Consider the following 21,915-nt stretch of genomic DNA (forward strand, 5'->3'; position numbering starts at 1 on the left):
AAAATTGAAAGTATAGACAACATTTTCTAACCTTTTTATAGATTCATATATGAGCTTCCAAATATTCCATAACCCTCTCCCCTACTCCCAAGCACACACACACTCACACATATATGCTTGTGCACGCCCACAGACACACACACACACACACACGAAGAACAACGGTATTAGGCAAATACCTTTACAGAAAGGGTAAACTGTCAACTGAGCAAGAAATAATAACTTCCAATTCAGAGAGAGGGGAGCTGAATTCAAGACCAGACTTGGGGGCAAACTTGCTATGGGACTGAGGGCAAAACAGAGATTCATGAAAACCAGGGCTGGGGGAGGGAAACTTTGTTCTCAGCTGTTTTACCCTCCTCCTTCTCCCATCTCATTCATGAAGAAAGTAAGGTTCAAAGGAAGATCATCCCTTCACCAAAGTCATATCCAATAAATTATATACAGAATTTGAACCTTAGACTCAATGAAATGATTTCCACAGTCTATATCTCAGTATTAGGAGGACCATGATTAGTGTTTATATCCAGAGGCTTCTACATTATCTTCTAATTAATAGATAATTACTATTCTCTTCTCTGGACCTAGAAATGTCATGAAAACATGAATTTGGTTTTGGCAAAGTTCATTCCAGCTGCTTCTCAGTCCCAGCCCAGTCCCACAAGAGTAAGGCAGAGAGAAAGCCCGAAAGTGAGAGATGCTGTTATTAATCTTGTGTAGCACAGCAACTGGGAATTGCAGGCCTTGAGCTATATTTCTCTCTGTTGGCTATTATTCTCCTGTTCTCTTGATTATTATTCCTTCATCTGTCTTCTCTTTATTGATGTTCCCAACTATGCACAGCAAACAGTCAGCTAAGAGCTCATCCTCAGCTTCCTATCATTCATTGGATCAGAAAACAGGTGGAGGAAAGAGATCAGGTTATGGAGTAGAGAAACATGGGGAAAGATGATTTATTTTTATTTTTCTAACCAGAAACTTGATGTTACTGGAGGTAGTGGATGACCAACACATAAATGCCCAATCAATTCAAATGTATAATTACAAGCTCTTTTAGTATGTAAAAGATTCAAAAGCTAAATAGAAAAATAACTACTTTCACACAGGGTCTCTCGTAGAGTCATAGAATTTTCCTATGACTTTGGAAAAGTAGCAGCAGAAGGGAGAAAGAAGGGGCTAGGAAATAACATCGCAGATAATAAGACATTTGACTAGAAGCAATGCCTTGATCAACTGGTCCTACTCCATCTGTTGTGAGATGTTGAAGTGGGCCCAGGAGAGAAAAAGTGACTTGCCTAAGGGACATGGCCTGAGCTGGGATTAGAATTCAATTCTCATGACTTCTGGTTCATATACCATAAGATAAAACATACTGCTTCACTCCCCAAAACAATGCTATCCTATCCAGGTAACTACAAAAGATAATTTAATTTAAAACTACTGCCTCTATACCCACCTCAGAAAACAATAACTGATGAATTCGATTTAAGGCAGACTAGGGTTGTTCCATCAAATTGTAATAAACAAGTCACTTTAGCAATATAAACAAGTCCATGAAAATTAATTGGGTATTATTCATCCTTGCTAATAAATCAGACTGTGGAAAACAGGAATAATCAACGGTGTTCAGGAGGCCAGAAGCCGGTTCTTGTTCAAGTACAGATCTTGCCTATTAAAGAACATTGGGTATCAGCTCAAAATAGTAAACAGGGTATACAGTTTCAGATTCCATAAAGTGCAGCTTTAAATAGTCTTGGTTTGGAAATGGGACAGGGAACACACCACAGTCAGTGGATCAACGTTAAGAGCAGAGAAAAACAATGATTACACTCATTAAGTGGGTACCTGTTGACACATCTACTGTCAAGTCTAATTATTTATTTAAACTGTTATTCTCTCTTCATTACTGCCACTGATACCAATTCTTACCACAAGATTATTTTAAATTCTATAGCAGGTCCCCCAGATATTTCCTTCTCCATTTTCCAAAGGTTATTTGGAAAGTTTTTATCCTCCTCTCCCCACCAGCACCTACCTCCAAAATTCAGAAGGTATAAAGAGATGGATAAATGATAGATAGATGATAGATAGATAGATAGATAGATAGAGTAAGATAGATAGATAGGAAATCCCTCTTTCTTATGAGCAATTTTTCCAGGCTTGATTAAACCCCTATTTGTAGTTTTAATATGGGTTTCAGTGGAAAGGAGGATGGCAGTTTACCATTTTTCAAAGCTTATTCTATTAATATTTAACAATTAGCACTTGGAGAAAAGTTAATATAATGTTTGCAGTTTCTAAATGAGTAAGTTAGATCTCTAACAGAGCTATCAAAATCTATTATTACATGTCTACAGTCATTCTTTTTTGATATATTTATCCATGAAAATACATGAAATACATGAGAAAGACAAGTTTTTCAGGGGTATTTTATGGACTATAGAGGGACCGAATGATGGGCAGGAGCCATTCTTGTATTTTTAGCCACTACCATTTCTTGTAACCCTCTCTTTGCAGTCATGAGAATAAAATCTAACTAACACAAATGGCTGCTACATCTGATCTAATTATAGAGGAGTTTAGCCACCCATATACCACCCGCCTTATTTGCACATGACATGTTTTTTATTCAATTTTATGGTGAATATTAGCTTTGAAAATCATATTAATGTAACACCATAATTTCCACTTAATTCTAAATCACTAACTCCTACAAATATGGAGCCATGTCAATAAACTTCAATTTTTTTCAATGTCTATTTAACTAAAGTCATGTTACAAGATCATGCAAGATCATGAAAATAACATAACAAAGAAATAAAAATATTAAGCAGAAGCATTTACATTATTTTTATGTTGATACTGATACCAATCCTGCAGGTAGGAATACCATATTAACTACTACCCCTCTTTTTGCCTAAGACTTCTAAATGATGTAATGATGTCATAGAACTCGGCAGAGAGAACCTGGAAGTGCAGATATCAGCTAGTTAAGAGGTAGGAAAAAATTCACATTCTGAAACTTTTAAAACTATCATGCTTCTTTCAATTTTTTTTCTGGAATCCATTTTCTGGACAAACTTGAGAAGAATGTATTCCTCAGGTCCATGCAGATATTATGGGTCCTGGATTTCAAGACTCTAACTCATTTTATTATTCCTAGGAATTGTGGTTGTTGTAACCTTGGATTATATATTTTTGAGATGTTTTGGGGATCAGATAAGAGATGGTGATGGAACTAAATAGAAAAGTTTGGTCCCTTCAGAGCCAGGTAAAACTGGCAGCAAAATGGAATGAAAAATGTACTCAAAAAAGGGGCCAGGAGCCTGGCTGGCATGGCTCAGTGGTTGAGCATTGACCTAAGAATCAGGAGGTCATGGTTGAATTCCTAGTCAGTGCACATGCCTGGTTTCAGGCTCTATTCCCAGTGTGGGGTGTGCAGGAGACAGCCGATCAATGATTCTCTCTCATCATTGATGTTTCTATCTCTCTCTCTCTTCCTCTCTCAAACAACAAAAATATATTTTTTTTAAAAAAATAGGGACCAGGAAACTGGAGAGAAAGTCCTCCTGTCACATGGTATTGAAGCATATAAGATGACAATAGATAAGAACATTGTAGTACATAGCATATTATAAACACTTAAATACTTATTAAATCAAAATCTTTTGCATGGCCCAGATTTTTGAGCTTTTGGTATTAAACCTTAAGGAGTAAGAATGGAAAGGGAAAATTAAGTCAAGGAGACATAAAAGGAGGGCAGTTCACTGTCTTGATCATTCTTCAGTTTGGGTGCTCATGAAAGACCTTTGTGTTTCTTCTGTTGGGAGTGAAATCAACTTTAAACATTATTGCCTAAGATGCCTATTAGCATTTCATAAGCACGAAGCCAATCCTCTCTTACCTCGTAGGATGGTCAGTGGACACAAGCTTCAGCAAACTTCAACACTAGTCTGTAAATGAAAGATTGGGTAAAAATTAATCTTAGGTACAAAGCCATATTTATTTCTAAATAATCGTAAACTCTTATATCTACATAGTGGTTTCTTGTTTTGCAAAACATTTTCACATTTGTACTCGCATTTCACCCCACACCAACCTGATGAAGAAGCAGGAAGAGATTATTCTACTGACTTCATAGGTGGGGAAACAAAAGCTCACTGAGGGATAGAGAAGATGAGAAGGGAACCAACATCTCTCTCACAATAAACTGCACAAATACCATGTGAAGTGGGTATTATCGTCTTCATTTTATAGATGTGAAAACTGAGTTCAGGAAAGGTAAGTAACTTGCCAAAACTACATAGTACAGTATAGGGCAGGGTATGATTTTGGACCCTCTGGTCTAGTGGTCTTTTTCCTTATACCTCAGTTTCTCCTAATAAATGAGGTTGGGAAAACACAAAGACTTAACAGCTCATTGACTTGATCTACTAGGCTTGGTGAAAGGGGGAATAATAAGATAAAACTAACTATTTGACTGACATGAGGAAGTAGGACACACACACACATGGGATTTAGAGCTAGTCAAACTTGTCTTCCTCTCACCAATGGCCTTAGGCAAGTTACTATCTGAGTGTCAATTTCCTTATATGTAAATGAAGATTATAATATCTGCTTTATAGCCAAAGCTCACTTAAACATTATTTGGGAAATTTTCCTCCATTATTTCATAACAATATATATGGACAGTGGTGATACACACAACTATAATATTTCTTTCTATGAGCCTGTTTCTATGATAAAACAATGATGTTATAAGCATGATGCTAGAAAATAGCTTTGGGCTGGGTATTCTGTGCCCCTAAAATACTGCAATATTTATCTATGTCAATCTCACATAGCCTCACCTAACAACAACACAAAGAACTTCTGTTCTAAAAGGCAAAGCCTCAAAATAAAAAAAAAAATCAAGTGACTCCTCAGCCCCTAAACTAAGTCAAAGACTGCAGGCATATCTCAAGTCCTTTTAAAGTTTGTGCTTATATAGTGCCTTAGGTTCAGAGAGATGGTGCTTCTAATAAGACTGCAATGAAAGCATTTGCTTTAATACAATGGATAGATTTACTGAGAATTTTAAGACCTCTAGAAAGTTTTTGTAATATATCTCATTTTCATATAAGACTCAAATCAGATTAAGAACAGAACATGGGCCTGGCCAGTGTCTCTCAGTGGTTGAGCATTGGCCTATGCACCAGGAGGTCACTGGTCAGGGCACATGCCCAGGCTGCAGGCTCCATCCCTGGCATGGGACATGCAGGAGGCAGCTGGTAGGTGTTGATGTTTCTCTTTCTTAGATGTTTCTATCTCTCCCTCTCTTTTCCTCTCTCTCTAAAATTCAATAAAACATTTTTTTTTAAAAAGAATAGAACATGATAGATAACATGCACTACAAAAACTTCTTGTCATATGCCACCAAAATCAAAACATTAATCACGTGGAAAATATTGCATGACTTTTTTTGTTTTTCTTAAGGATTTTTAAATTAATTTTTAGAGAAAGAGGAAGGGAGAGGGAGGGAGAGAGGGAGAGAGAGAGAGAGAGAGAGAGAGAGATCAATGTGAAAGGGAGACATTGATCAATTGCCTCCTGCATGTCCCCTATAGGGGACAGAGACTGCAACCTGGGTATGTGCACCAACCAGGAATCGAACTAGCAACCCATCCATTGCATAGGATGATGCCCAACCAACCAAGCCCCACCTGCCAGGGCCTGCATGACTGTCTTATCTCAAATAATTGTCATTATAACCCCAATTTTACCAACAAGGAAACCAAATATCAATGATTACATGGTTAATATAAAACAGATAAAAAAAAAATAACCATGTGCCTTGACACCGAAACCAGTAAGGACCCTCCCACTCACAATGCAGCCTCCCATTAGGGAGTGCTCTACTTGTAGGGAAGGGGAAATTGAGTCTCTACCATAGAAAAGTCCATTGTCAAGGCACCAAAACACATTCAGTATTGAGTCCTGCTTCACTGGCAAGTGAAAGGAGAGAGAAAACTTCACATCTGTGGTCTAACCAGAAGGTAACACATTACTGAGCTGATGCAGAAGGAGTGTTAGATGCAGGGTTACAATGAACACTTTCTCAGCTCTTGCCAGTGAGGTTTCAAAGATGCAACATCCTTGAGCAAGCTCTCAAAACACAAGCCACAGAAACAACAGAAGTTGACACCATGAAATTTTCAAAAAGGGGACTTCATCAGTAAGTCTCAAGCAGTAGAAAAGCTGAAGCCTTCCAGCTAAGAAGGGTTCACCAGCCCTCATCACATGATTTTAGTATCATGTGTCCTCAGGAACTCTTGATTGTTTCCTGATGCAATGGAGTTCTCCACTAGACCCAGAAAGGGATCTGGGACAACTGACAAATCCCATTCTAGCATCTTGGTAATGAAGCCAGTATCCTTTGCTGCCTCTGTGTATTTCATGACTGCTGAACCAGAACCTGGCATGTCTGCATCCTTTGTCAAACCACCCATCCTTTCCCAAGAAAAAATGTTCTCATCTCCAAAAGCAATTTCAAGCAAAAAAAGAACCTGTACAATCAACCTCTAACTTACAAAACTTCAACTTATTAATTAGAATTATGCAAAAGCGTAACTCACCAAACCTAGTTGGGACTAATATCAAATAATTGATCATTTCTACTACATTTTGGGGGAAATAGGAGGGAATAACTAAAACCAGAGGGGACATGAGAGTGGAAAGAACAAGGATGGAGAATAAAGGGAAAAAAGCAGAAAAGAATAGAAGAACATGAGAAAAGAAAAGCACAGAAAGACCTGTTTCAACAAGTTTTTCAGAAACCATGATACCTCTTGAATCGACCACTGTATCCTAGATAATTTTTAAGCAATATTACCCTAGGATGATGATTCTAACATTACGAACAAAAATTCCAACCATTTGGCACTAGATTTGCTGAGACCAATGTAAAGGTGCCTCTTTATACTTGCTACTTTATGAGTGCTATATTTCCAATATGAAATATGAGAGAACCTTTAAAACACTCACTAATCCCAAAAATGGATAGCTCCTCAGCAGTGTGGTCCCAGATGTTCTTTCTGAATAGGGGATGTTATCTTGAAAACAACACTTGCATGAAGATTGAGGACCTGAGTTCTGCTCTTAGCCCTATAATTCCAAAATATTTTTTAATTAAAATTTGCATGAAACATATATTTTTCTGTTTATCTTTTCACAGGTCTTGACCATGCTTATCCCTAAACCACTGTGAAAAGGCCAGAAATTATTTTGTCTAGACTCTGTGCATTTTGGTAAGTTTTATGTAGTTATAAAGGTGGTGGTGAAAGGATGACTTATACAAAGACTTGTTAATTAAACAATGTCATAATCTTAAGCATGATTATTAGGACATCTGTCCCCAAGAGCAATTGAAATGCTAGATTAGGACAAAGGCATTAGATGACAAACATGGAATGTCATCTACTGCCATCATCAAACCCTCTATGAAGAATATATTTAAATGTACTCTCTCACCCGCCACCCTCAGGTAATTATCATGAATACAACATACTCCATGGCTTATGAATGATTTGGTTGTCTCATTAAAGTAATGTTTGCCAGTATTTAATTGCTTCCCTACCTAATTTTAATTTCCTCACCTGTCAGCATCTATCAGAGGCACTGACATCTTCTGACATCCTTGCTGATTGTGTTGAAATTAATCAGATTTTTGAAACATAAATTGCTTTGGTCTAAAGGTAATGCTCAACTTCTTCATGTGATATTAATAAGGATTCTATCAAAAGAACTTATAATCTGTAAATTAAGTAAGAGGTTTGGGGAATCCTAAATAAAAATGTCAGTAGTACCTTAAAAAATAAATAACTCAACAAGTGCTATTGAACATACAGCACTTGCCAGCAATCACTTTGGGGTAAACAGAAGAGAGGAAACATGAAGCTATCGTAGAAATTTTGGAGAAACAGGTAAAAAATAATTAAGCTGAATTCACCTGGACTTAAGTAGCTGACAATCTGGTCACTCAAAAGGTACATAATGTATTACCAATTGTGACTAGTTATACACATTATGTTCTCACACAGATTAATGATTTTACTTCCACCTCAATCTAGTAAGGTAAAATCGGTGTTATTGTTAGTAATAGTAGCAATATTCCCATTTGATAAGTGACAAAGCTGACGAAAAGAGTGGTAAAAAGACTCTTCCCTAGACACCTGTTTTGGGGATCTAAATAAATTCAGAAAACACAGCATGATTACTTTGGAATAAAGAGAGAAAAATTATTTGCAAATCCTTCATACATAATTATTCAGTGCTAATTCTTGTGCTAATATCTATCAGTAAGAGTGCTTAAAACACTCAGGAAACCAAAAAGCACTAAACTGTTCTATAAGAAGTAAATGAAATAATGGATAAAAAGGACTTTGTAATGTGTCCTAACATCATGAGATCATTTTATCTATATACATATTATTATTTCTACTTTGGAATAAGGATATATGCATTCATGCAGTAATCACATCCCAAAAGTGAGTCTATAATATCATCACACCTGTTTTTTAGTTATTCTGTTGATTTAAGGCCCTAAACTAAACAGAAAAATAAAAAATGTTGCATGCATGCAACTGTGGGGAGGTTGGGGCGGCAAAGGTAACACATGGAACTTGAGAACCTAGAGGTCAATTTTCACAAAAATGACTTCATAATCAAATGTAACCAAGCTCAGTACAGGTCTTATTTTTCTAGTGGACTCTCTAAGACCCTACTTAACATTTAAGCATCTCCCCTGCTGTGAAGGTTTTCCTGATCCAAAAAGATTTGGTGAAGCAGTCTTTTAGAAAACTATCACAATGCCTTGTTCCATATCTAGATCACTAAAATTACCACACTGTGTTATCACTTTTATTTGTTTGTATGTTGAAGAGAGAAACCTTGTCTAACTCAGTTTCTTAAATCCAAACCCAAAATCTAGAACATGGTCATTAGTAGGTACTTAAGAAAAAGTCTATTAAATGAATGCATGAACAAATTTTTAAAAAAGCATTCTGTGTAATTCCTCTAGCATCTAGATCAATATGTTGGCAGTGGTAAAACAAAATTGGCAGTGCCAAAAAGGTGATAGACTGGTAGAGTCAGACTTGACCTCTGTTCAACAACCACGGTACTTGAGTTCTGGCTAAGAAAGAATTCAGAGCCAAGACTCAAACTATAAGATAAAGTTTATTTGAAAAGTCATAGAGGTAGGAGATGTGAGTAGTAGAAGAAATGGTCTCAGGAAACCAGAGGTAAAAGCAGGGCCCTTGGTGCTTAGAAGAAAGAAAGAGGCAAGGAAAATGACGGGAGGGAGAGCCACACTGGGTCCTATATCATGAGGATATCTATCTTGAGGTCTCAAAGGAGGATTCCAATAGAATATCCATCATCTTTCCAGTTGTGTCCTTTCAGGGTCTTGGTCTCTGCTGATTGGTCAGCACAAGGGCAGGCAGTCATTACTCAATACATCTGGTCCTGATCAGCCCTGGTATCACTTGTCCGGTTTTGCTGCTTTCCTGGCCCTAGAGCTGAAACATGACTGAGGTCTACCGGTATTTAATGAGGGTCAGAACCTCATTGTCCTGGGGGCTTAATGATTAAGGACTATTCTCTGTCTCTGGTCCCCTTGTCCATTCCCCCTCTAAGGGGTCTAACTGTCATGACTGGCAACATTCCAGGGGAAGAAAGATCAGGGAGTGTCCAAATTCCATGACCAGAGATATGAAAGGTCAGGGGATCTAAATTGCATGACCAGAATATGCCAGGGGAAGAAAGATTACCTTAGGGGTAAGATCCTTGGTTTCCCAGTTTTGCCCATTGCTAGACACCAAGGGCTTTCTGCCCAGGTGATCTTCTGTACCTGGCCCATCGTCCTTGCTCTGCTCACGTCTGTCTAACTGCCTATCACAAATGCATCTCATATAAGAGGTGCTTGGTAAATGTTGGTTGGGTTGAAATTAATTGAACATTTAATTTTCAAAATGTACTGCTCAACTAAATGATTCTAAAAGCTACTTAGTGAGTGGTTCATTGAGGAGTTAAGTAATCTGTAATATCTAGTCATCCTTAACCCATTAAAGGGTGAAAAATATTTTTCACAGTAATAATAATATAGGCTGAACTCATGATTTGAAATGGAGACAGGAGTTGAGAAAATTTATGCCGAGAAAAACATTACTTGTAAAGAAAACCATGTTAAGTTTGCATCTGAGAAATCAAGGCTTAGAAGACTAAGTAATCAGATCGAGTTCACACACCTCGTAAGTTATTGTGCTAGAATTTATATCACAGCTTTTAGACCCACAAACTCATACTGTTCTCAGTAACTAACAGAGAAAAAAAAGTGGGCTTGAATGAGGACTTACAGTTTGGATGGCATGATGGCAATCTAGAGAGTGATGTGGGAATAGGGAAGGCATAAAAAACATAAGCATACAAACCTTTTTAATTCCTGGGATGTAAATATCAAGAAAAATATTGAAAGATGAAGATAATGGAGGAATTATAGCTATCTTCAAGTATCTAAGGATATGTCATGTATAAGCCATATTACACATTTGCAAAATATGCAAGCTAGACTATTAGGATCGAGACCATGGAAACTCTAGTTTCAGAGCAAAGTAAAGGAAAACTTTAAATCAGAAGCTACCCAGCAGTAGGAAAATTGCTTCACAAAGAACTGGAAGTGTTCAAGTAGAGGCTAAATGGCCATCTGTCGGGGAAGGCATGTGTGACATCCTGGCAGCAGGAGCAAGTCTGCATTAAAAGACGGACTATCACAGTTGTGTGTTTCAGAGATTTAGCTGCCGGATCTTGAGAGATACACAACAGCTCAGATCTCTAGACAAGAACTTGAAGAACACCCTTTGAAGAAGAGACCTTGGGTAAGCATCACCTTCGTTCAATACATCCATGGAGCGCCTACAATGCACCAAGCACAGGACAAGCCCCATGCTGCAGTAGCTGAGACGAGGAGGCACAAAACACATTTTGAAGCGTTAAAACAGAACTGCCGCTAGACAATCTGTGGACACAATAAACAATGAGGAAAAATCATAACTATAAGTCTAAGAAAGAAAAAAAGAAATACTAAATGGTTTGCAAATAACTAAAGCCAGGAAACATCAGTTTTGTGGAAAGAAATAGAAGTCACCAAAGGCCTGAGTTTAGGGAAAAGCTAATGCACAGGGAAGATCAAAGGTCAAGTCGGAGCTCACTTTTGGGAAACCAAGACAGACATGAGGAAAGAATCAGAAAAATGTTAGAAAATAGAGTTTAACTCGAAAAGCTCACAGGTGAAAGAAAGCAATCAAATGGTGGATGAGAAAAAAAATTAATGTGATATTGCAAGAGAACATGCAACTTATTTGAAAATAAGAAAACAATACATTTGATATCCTACAAGCCTACTCTCATGGTTTGCCATATGTAGTCACTTCCACACATCGCAGCCCCTCTCAAGACCCAACCCCCCCAAACCTACTCTAAAATAGAAGACAGGTATTAAAGAAAAAATGTAATATCTGGGTCTAGTTCTATTGCTCTTCTCAGCATTCTTTATTATGATTTCACAGTCTGACCAAGTTTTACTGAAGAAAACAGATCACTTAAAATATTAATATCCAAAAGCAAAATTAAGAGCAATTTTTATTGGTCAGTCTCCCTCCCTCTCGTGAGGAAGAAAAAAGGGAAAGGGAGAGAGAAGCTTTAATAGAGAATTGGGGTTAGGGTGTAGTTGGCCAGTAACTTGTAGTTATATGAAAGATAATGTCTGTGTGTACAATTCCATTCCTGTGACTTCTAACTATTCTAGGTGAAGAAGAAAGCAGCTCCTTCAACACAAACCACTGATTTTACACACACACACACATACAGCTGGAATTCTATTCCAAAAAAAAAAATGAACAAGCAGTCAATTCCTCTGTCCATTTCTTAGTCTTGGCTGAGACAAAGCATTTTCTGTGTAAAAAGGCAGCAGTGGTCACTACTAAAAACAGAAGAGAGAGCAGTGGTGCCATGGTAAGTACAGAGTAGGGAAAATATGCAAAGGCTTTAATATGCAAAAAAAATATGGAACTCGTTCCAAATAAGTTCAATTTTCACACAAAAAAGTTCAAAAACATCTACCTTAAAATTCTTAAAACTGAAGCAGAAAATCAAATGGAAAAATAAAAGAAAGAGGAATGCAATAACAAGTGGATTATTGTCCCTGCTAACCCACTAACTATTTTACGTGTCTTGGGTAGGTCTCCTCCAGCTCTCCTCCCCCATGAAAGGTAAATACTGATTACATCAGTAGTTCTCAATGTCCACAAACATGTGGGGCAGAATGGGAAGGGGTACTCTAAACTTTTCAAGGGTCTGCAAGTTCACGATACTACTAACGTATGATGAGCCTGTTTCAATGTGTTGACATTTACACCAATGGTGCAAAAGCAATAGTAGAAAAAAATGGTTCGAGTTTTAATATACACTGAGTGGCCAGATTATTATGACCACCCCATCAGTACTTCATTGAGCCACCTTTTGCCTTCAATACTGCAGCAATTCTTCTTGGCATTGACTCCACGAGATGTTGAAAGGTGATGCAAGGAATCTGACACCATGCCTGAGGAATAGCACTGTCCAGTTCTGTGAGATTTGATGGTTGTGGAACCAGCTGCCTGATGGCTCTTTTAACTTCATCCCACAAATGCTCAATTGGATTGAGATCTGGTGATTGTGGGGGCCACATAAGCAAGGTAAAGTCTACCTCATGTTCTTGAAACCACTCCTGCACAATACGAGCACTGTGGCATGGCACATTGTCTTGTTGGAAGAAGCCATTTCCATTGAGATATGCCATCAACATGATAGGATGAACTTGATCAACAATGATAATTAGGTATGTTGTGCTATTCAGACGTTTATAATGGTCTGGCCCTCTAGCAACTTCAGTGCGAAATTATAGCTAATTTGCCTACAAACGTCAGGTGATCATTATAATCCGGCCACTCAGTGTATATCAAGTCAGTGGCACCAAAAATTACTGATAGTAATTGCATTTTTCATCACCAGGCACCCACAGAAAGGTGAGAGCACAAGCTAGTTTCTTAAGACTGTCCTTCAGGCATTAAAAATTATTAGTTTTATTAAATCTCAGTTCTTGAGTACACATCTTTTTAATATTCCATGTGATGAAATAGAAAGTATGCATGAAACACTCCTGCTGAATCCCAAACTGCAATGATTATCTCCAAGAAATGCACTTGGATGATTGTTTGAATTAAGAGCTGAGCTATTGCCTTGGCCTGCATGGCTCAGTGGTTAAAGCATTGGCCCATGCACTGACGGGTACATAGGTTAGATTCCTAGTCAAGGGCACATATCTGTGTTGCAGGTTTGATCCCAGGCCCAGGGCGGGGCATGTGCAGGAGGCAACCAAGGATTGTCTCTCTCTCTCTCTCTCTCTCTCTCTCTCTCTCTCTCTCTCTCTCTCTCCTCCCTCTCTCTCCTTTTCCCCTTCCCTTTCACTCTCTCTAAAAGTCAATAGAAAAAATATCCTCCTGTGCTGATTAACAACAACAACTACAAAAAGAGCTTAGCTATCAGCTCTTTGCATGGAACACCATTTTTGTTTGAAAGAATGACTGACAAAACATGGTCATTCAGACTTTGGTTTTGCTGGATATTTTCTCAAAAATAAAACAAGAGAGCCCATTATTTCAAGGATCATTTTTGATGCCAAGTTTTAAAGTGAAAATTAAAAATTTAAAAATCTTGCATCTACTATTATACATTTCACATCTTCCTGAAACTTAACATACTTTCTTGATGAAATTAGTAGTCATATCAATTTATATTATTTTCCTATGTTAGAGAATAAAACATGTGAACATTTGGAAGATCTGCATAACTTGATATTTTCCAAATGACCAATGCATGATGTTACAAAATCATAGGTGGAAATCCATTCAAAGTAATCATTAGACCACTAGATTGTAATAAAAGAGTATACATTGTTTATTGATTTCAGATTTCAGATTTTAACTTAACGTTAGAAAACTACCATTTGTTAAGTTTTGGTATAGTATCACAGAAAAAAATACAGAATTACTTCCTTTTTCCTTACTTTTCCAATCCTTTTTGAAAACCCTTTCTGAATTTTCTTCATAAACTTTAATCAAAACACATATCACAACAAATTGAAAGCAGAAGTGAGAATCCAGTTGCCTCTTTTCTCAATAACTTTTTGGGGGTTTATTTTGGAAAATGTACTATTTTTATTCAAATATTATGCATTTCAAAATATCTTTTAAATTTCTGTTTTAATTTCTAACATGCTAAATACCAATAGCTATAATTTATATAAATAAAATTCCATGTTTAAGAATGTAAAGAGATCCTGAGATGGAAACACAGGACTAGATGGACTTGTGCATGTCCCCTTCCTGTCTAGTACTAATGTCCTTTGGTGGTTCTAAACCATAGGAAAGACAGAGTGTCTCTACTTTCAAATCCTGCTACCCATTTACCTTTATGTAGTTGCAACTTCAGTGAGCATTTGGAAACACTGAGACATCTCTATGATGTCACCATGGAGTAGGTCATTAGTTAGTCAACAAATATTGTGTGCCTTCTATGGGGCAGGCATTTATTCTTAGGGCACCTGGAGCAGAAGCCAGACTCTGCTACTACTCAAGGTATACTCTTAAGAAAGATACAAAGTCTCTCTAACCCAGTTTCTTTAGTATAAAGTGAGAATAGCAGTGGGACCTACTTATAAGATTATTGTGTAGCTCCAGCAAAATAATCCATTAAAGAGCTTACTATATACACAGTGTCTAGCAGGTACTAAACACTCTTGCTCATTGTTATTAAAACTAGGATGTCGCTTACCATTGTTTGCAATGTACATGAAAGAATTAGATAATTTAACCATATGATCAAGGGCTCAAAATCCATCCCAGATGCCAAAGCACTCAGCTCTGTATAAACTCCAGAGTATTTGTTTCTCACTTCAAGAGAAGAGAATCTGTCTTATCCAACCTCTGAACAAGTTCCCAAACTTTCTGTACTCAAATAAGTTAGCAGTTCATACTCAACATCATTCTCTCAGCACTATGGTGACAGGACAAAGATCCACAGGGAAGTGAAAAATCCAAACCAAGTTTCTGATTAGACAAGAGAGAAGACTTTTCCTTTTCCTTAGTTTGGGGAAAATCTCTTTATACCACTTCATTTAAAACCCAGACAGAATGAGGTTGGAGAAAAATAAGGATGCTTATTAATACAAAGGACAAAAAAAAGGGCCTCATACTGTTAAGAATAGATTACAAGTAGGGGAGAGATGGTCCTTGATAAATTCTTTGGATTAAATCTAGTATAATATTGAGGAATAGATGCATGTACCCTTAACTACAATTTCTTTATGAAAATATAAGTGAATTAATCTTTAAACTAGTTATATTGGTAAGGCCAAATTTCATTTTTAAAGAAAAAAACATGATGCTACTTTTATTTCATGTTAATTCATCAAATGTAAGTACAACTATTTCAAGTGCCAATATCTTACTATCCGGAAAAAACTTTTACTGGTGATCTAATAGAATGATGTAAGTTATGCTTCCAGAATAATGTATAGAAATGATCATGCCCCCTTAACAGCACTCGGATCTTCAATCAGGAAATTCAATTTTAGCTGCAAAACTATGTTTTGGCAAAAGTGCAATTGAACTCAGTGTACTTGTCACATTTCTAAATATACTCCAGTCACTATGACAACAAGGGAGACTGATGGATCGCTTAAAAGCGTACGGTATATTTAATTGTCAGCATTTTAAAGTGACTCAAAAAATAATGCTGTGTGATAGGTCTACTCACCATGGTTACTGCAGCTAAGTCCATAATATTAAAAGGTTCAAATACGCACAATGACAATGTGCGTAAGAGAACGTAGTCAGAGGCCTTGTATTTTCAAACACACCAAATGCCAAACTTAAGGCTTTAGAAAGGACTTGTTCTCATTAAAGTGCCACATAACCTCTCTTCCACACCTTCAGGATCTGCATCTGTACCCAAGGTCACTAGAGCAGACCCTTCCTCACATTCCAAAGTCTATTGCTCTCATAGATGAAAGATAAAGATGAACATTCTCCTGGAACATATCTGGAATAGGGAACAAGAGAGACTGTTCTTTTCCTCCATGTAGACTAATTCTCAAATTATAATCTTCTAGGATCCATTCATTCCCTAAACAGCCATTTCCTGAGCAAGCACCTCTCCTATCGGGGCAATCGTCTACAAGCTAGGAATATAGTGGCAATAATCAGACATGGTCCCCACCTTTAGAAAACTAACATCCGAAGACAAGAGGAAGATAAAGATACAAATAAATAATCCATTAAAGAGAACAAAATAATCCAGTAAACTCCATTAGAGTTTACTACTTACAGTGCCTAGCATAAACACTCAGCAAATCTTCATCATGATTATTATATCTAAGATATCTCTCAGCAAAAGTGTTTGCAATGGCCCTAGCCAATTTGGCTCGGTGGATACAGCATCAGCCTGCGGGCTGAAGGGTCCCAGGTTCAATTCCTGTCAAAGGCACATGCCCAGGTTGCTGGCTTGATTCCCAGTAGGGGGCGTGAAGGAGTCAGCCAATCAATGATTCTTTCTTATCATTGATGTTTCTATCCCTCTCTCCCTCTCCCTGCCTATCTGAAATTAATAAAAATATGTTTTTTTTATTTTAAACAAGTGTTTGAAATGTACATAAAGAAAACAAAGGTATATTAACCATTCTCTCAGAGAACCATAAAACAAGATAATAGAAAAAAGTGATGGGGAAGTGAGAGGTATCCTACTTTACCTAGAGATTAAGAAAGATTTCTCTGAGATGACATATGTACTAAGCCTTAGATGATGATTGCAAGGTAGCCATATAGATAATCAAAGGAAAGTCAGGTAGAAAAAAACTTGGCTTAGATACAAAACAAAAGAAAGGCCATTGTGTCTGTCACTTACTGAGTGAAGTGGTTAGAGGTGGGAGGTAAAGGAGAAGACATGACCCATCTGACAGAGCCTTGCAGGCCACAAAAAGGTCTTTCAAATTTTCTAGATACCATGGAAACCACTGTATGGTGGGGGTTTGATATGATCCAACTAACATCCTTAGACCTTTCCATGTGGTATCGAGAAGGATCACAAGAAAAAAGCATAAAAGTATAGACACCATTTCAGATAGTCTATTGCCAAGTCAAGGTACTGGATGGTGAATTGTATTGATTTACTGTACTCTTACTCCAGTGCTCTTCATGGCCCCTCACCCTTCAACTGCCTCTTGCAAAAGAGGTAATGAGAGCAATCAGAATCAGGAAATATTCTGGAGGCAGAACATATACACACTGGCCAAGCATAGACTATAAGCAAGGGTGGTAGCATCACACCTAGGCACACAGCATGATGGGAAACATACACACAGCATGATTCCAAAAGTCTGGGCGGGACTTGAGATGCTACATTTCCACAAGCTATGAGGCTTAATGGTGGTGTTGCTGCTCCATGAACCACACTTTGAGAATTCTACGAGAGTCTGGAGGCAAGAACACCAGTATAGCAGGAGGCAATGAGAGCTTGGGGTAATAACAGGTGAAATAGAGAAAACAGGAAAAATCCAAATGTTGGAGCAAAAAAGAAACTATTCGAGACTTGAAGACAATCTATAAGTAACAACTAAAAGAAGAAAGGAGTTAATTTTAAGCTTTCTTTAATGACATTATTCATTACATAAATAGTTTCTATCTAGTGCAAAGCATTTTCATGAGTACTATTTCCTGTATCCACAGTTTATCCCTATAAGATAGGGCAAAGTAAAAGTATTGTGGTTATCTACAATACTAATAAAATACTAATAAAAGAGAAACATGGTAATTAGCATACGACCGCTACCCTTCCCATTGGCTAATCAGCATATCCTTATGTAAATTAACTGTCAGCCAAGATGGCGGCCGGCAGCCAGGCAGCTGGAAGCAAACATGAGGCTTGCTTGCTCCAGTGACTGCAGACTCCAACATTCCCCGCCTGACTTGCCAGCCTCTGAGCTGCAACTCTAAGAAACATTGTAACAAATATAGAAGCTAAACAAAACCCCAGAAACCAGCTTTCAGCCAGCCGGGATCTCAGAGCTGGAGTTGAAACAGTGTTTCGATTATAGAACCGAAACAAACCAGATACCTGCTCTCAGCAGTGGAAGCCTCAGAGATAGAGCCAGAGCTAAAGCTGGCCCAGAATAAAAAAAAAAGAAAAAAGAAAAAAGGAGTGATTGGGAGCTTCAGTCCACTGCCAGCCTAAAAGCAGCCCTCAGCTCCTCATCCAGGCTGGCCAGGCACCCCAGTGGGGACCCCCACCCTGATCCAGGACACCCTTCAGGGCAAACCAGCCAGCCCCCAGGCCTCTATCCTATATAGTAAAAGGGTAATATGCCTCCCAGCCCCGGGATCAGCGGAGCCGCGAGGCCTCCTGGCACCGGATCAGTGTGACAGGGGGCAGCGCCCAAACCCCCTGATCGCCCTGTGGCTCTGTGTATGACAGGGTGCGGCCCCCCAACCCCCCCCCACACACACACACACGCGCGCCCTGCTCTGTGTGTGATGGGGTAGAGCCCTAACCTCCCCATCAGCCCTGCCCTGAGTATGAGAGTGGGGGCGCCCCAACCCCCTGATCGGCCCTGCTCTGTGGGTGATAGAGGGCAGCGCCCCAACCCCCTGATCCACCCTGCTGTGTGTGTGACAGGGGGCGGTGCCCTAACTCCCCTATCGGTCCTACTCTGTGAGTGACAGGGGGTGCTCCTCAACCCCCTGATCGGCCCTGCTCTGTGCGTGACAGGGGGCAGCGCCCCAACCCCCTGATTGGCCCTGCTCTGTGCATCACAGGGGGTGGCGCTGCAACCTCCCCATTGACCCTGCCTTGAGTGTGATAGGGGGCGGTGCCCCAACCCCCCAATCAGCCCTACCCTCAGTGGCATCACAACCTCCCAATCCGCCCTGCTCTGTGCATGACAGGTGGCGGCACCCCAACTCCCCAATCAGCCCTGCTCTGAGCCCAACCAGGGGCTGCACCTAGGGATTGGGCCTGCCCTCTGCCACCCAGGAGCAGGCCTAAGCCAGGAGGTTGTTATCTCCCGAGGGGTCCCAGACTGTGAGAGGGCACAGGCCGGGCTGAGGGACCCCCCTTCCCCCCCTAGTGCACAAATTTTTGTACACCGGGCCTCTAGTAGATAATAAAAACAATAATGTCAATCATTTACTAGGAGCTTATTCTGTACCAGGCACATTACAACATATTACTGTTCACAATTCTGACAACAATCCTATTCCTGTTTCACAGATGACAAAACTGATATTCAGAGACATTATGTAGCTCACCCAAAACACCCCTACTTCAACTAGATGCAAACCCAGAGATGAACCCAAAAGTCCATGATCCTCACCTCCATTCCACCTGAGAAGTTGAATCTGTAGAATTAGATGCCCACATGGGACATTCATCCTCAAGTCAGGGTTTCCTTAGGGTCTAACTAAGCTTCAAGACTGCAAGTGTAAAAACTTGATCCATGGACTCTAGTAGCATTGGCGTGAAGTCCCCAAGGTCATGTGGCCAGTCTGTAGCAGAACTGTGACTCATCCCCATACCCTCACAAAACAAACATGGTGAGTTTCTATGATTATGCTCAGAATCATGTCCACTCCAGTGTTCTGCCATGGCCCCATGCTTACCCTCTTAACTTTATTCTGCTTTTACTTTACAACTTTTTCTGCCAGGAAAGCAACTGGCTCTCTACACAGGGATGCATTTAGAGTGAGGATGTGAGAAAGAGGCCCTTGTTTGTGAAGATGCATGGTGAACGGTAGTGGATATTGACAAGGCATCAGTAGATAAGAAAGATGAGCTTAGACATTTCCCCAGCCCAGGAAGTGGGTAAGAAATAAGCCACAAGCTCTTCCTTCTAGTCACCCACACTGTGCTTTCCCAGGATGATTCACAGGTATGGCTCCACGGACCTGACAAAAAGGACCATCATCAGAAAGATAAAAGGATGTTTTTATGCCTGCTCTCTTTTTTTTTATTTGTTCCTTCTTGAGTAATAACTATTAATTGTGCTATGTGGGCAGTACAGAGATGAGTCTACCGGGAAGCCAGCACAAATCCATCAAGTGCTTTTAGTCCGAGCTTTTTAGAAGCAATTGCTTACCACATTTTCCCTGCTCTTTTTCTCACAGCTAGAATTAAAGTGGATTTTACCACACAATACCCCATTGCCTCCCTCCTCCACCTCCAAAATGAAGACAGAAGATGGCTATTGGTCTATAACTAGCAAAATCACAAGATGTGTGAGAACACCACTTCATTCAGCATTTATAAAGCCCAAGTCTCAGTCTCTGCATAGGTACTCAACTCACATTAACATATGACAACCTTGTGAAGTAGATGTTGTCTAATTTGGGCAGATAAAGAAATTAATGCTCAGAGATGATATGTTACTTGTCTAGAATCCACAGCTAGAAAATACGAAAACCAAGAAGCAAACACAGGTCTTCTGACTCGAAGGCCAACCCTTTTTCCACTTATTACAACTGCCCACTTCCAAGTGTTTCCACAATTTCTGTTCTGTCCTGCAGAAATAATCAAAGCTTCAAATATTTCTTAGAAATAAGGATACATATAACCAAAAGGCCTCTTTCAAAAGGCATTTTCTAAAAATAGTAAGCAATAAAGCCATCATAGATTCTATAAGACTTGCCTCTGACCAATCCAACATGTTCTCTACCATAGTTGGTGTCAGGGATCAGTTATAGTCTATGCCATGCCTAACCTGGAATCATAAAGGCTCTTGAATTTCCAGCACAGGGCTTTGACCAAATAACATCATCCTACAAAGCCTGCTCCCTCAGCCAGCCCTGGGTATTGTGATAAAGAAGGAAGAATCAGGAGAGTTAGGAGTAATAGAAGACTGAGAACCTGTAAGTCACGTGTTCAAGTTTTACAATAGTTATCAAAGAGGAAAAATGGCTCCATCCCATATTTAAGTATCTGGATCAATAGGAAGCAGATAAAATAAAAGACCCAAATGGGAAGTTAATATAAGTAAGCTTAAACTCATCTTTCATTATGAATCTACACCCTCCCTAGTATAGATAGATCTTGGAAAAAATCAAACAAGAGAACAATAAGAATAATCCAGTCTTCAGGTTCTTAAATATCATATATAAACAAGGTGAGGTGAGAATTAAAATGTGCAAGCAGCATCCTTCCTGGTCTCCCCTCACCAAGAGGTGGTGAGGTTAAGCATTTGGAGAATATTTTTTATCATAAGCAGAACTGACAGGGACACCTGATGAGAATGGTAATTAAATCTAGAAGTAAATAAACATTTGGATCAATGTTCTTTACTTTTGGTGGCTGACTTAAGAAAAAGGGATGCCTTATGAAGGTGGATATTTCTCTCTCCCAACCATAAATACAGGGTAGCTTCACAGGCTTTCACTTTTTTTAAAGTTATTTTGTTTCTCAACAAATGCCAGCTAACCACCTTCTATGTGCTACTTAGTGTGTGGTTTTGAGGAAAGGATGGTAGAAAGAGAAAAGGACACAACCCCTATTTTCAAAGAGCTCAAGTCTGGTACCTATGGCCAAACACAAAATGTTGTGATTTTTTTTTAAGTCAGCAAGTTATGTTCTCAATTATGAAAATACCAAATGTCAGATTCCTCTCCAGTCCAAGCAATAATGAAAAATGAGCCAATTCTTCTGAATCAGACTTTTTTTAATGAAAATTATGACTTTTGAAGCTTTTCTCCTTAATGCCAACATTATTAGAACTCAGAGGAAAACACAAGGTCAATT

The 21,915-nt window shown here is 38.9% G+C and overlaps 1 protein-coding gene across 6 annotated transcripts in view; it reads right to left on the reverse strand.

Moving 5' to 3' along the window:
* Positions 1 to 21,915, reverse strand: part of LPP (LIM domain containing preferred translocation partner in lipoma) — a 669,364-nt gene that overhangs the window by 490,123 nt on the left and 157,326 nt on the right. For all 6 annotated transcript variants that reach the window (XM_070406593.1, XM_070406588.1, XM_070406590.1 and 3 more), the window contains one exon: positions 3,905 to 3,953. The gene's annotated coding sequence lies outside the window, so the exon portion shown is untranslated. The remainder of the gene's footprint in view (positions 1 to 3,904; positions 3,954 to 21,915) is intronic.

The sequence above is a fragment of the Myotis yumanensis genome, unplaced genomic scaffold (assembly GCF_028538775.1).
Source record: "Myotis yumanensis isolate MYYU_CA2020_CCGP unplaced genomic scaffold, mMyoYum1.0.hap1 SCAF_2, whole genome shotgun sequence".
NCBI lineage: Eukaryota > Metazoa > Chordata > Mammalia > Chiroptera > Vespertilionidae > Myotis > Myotis yumanensis.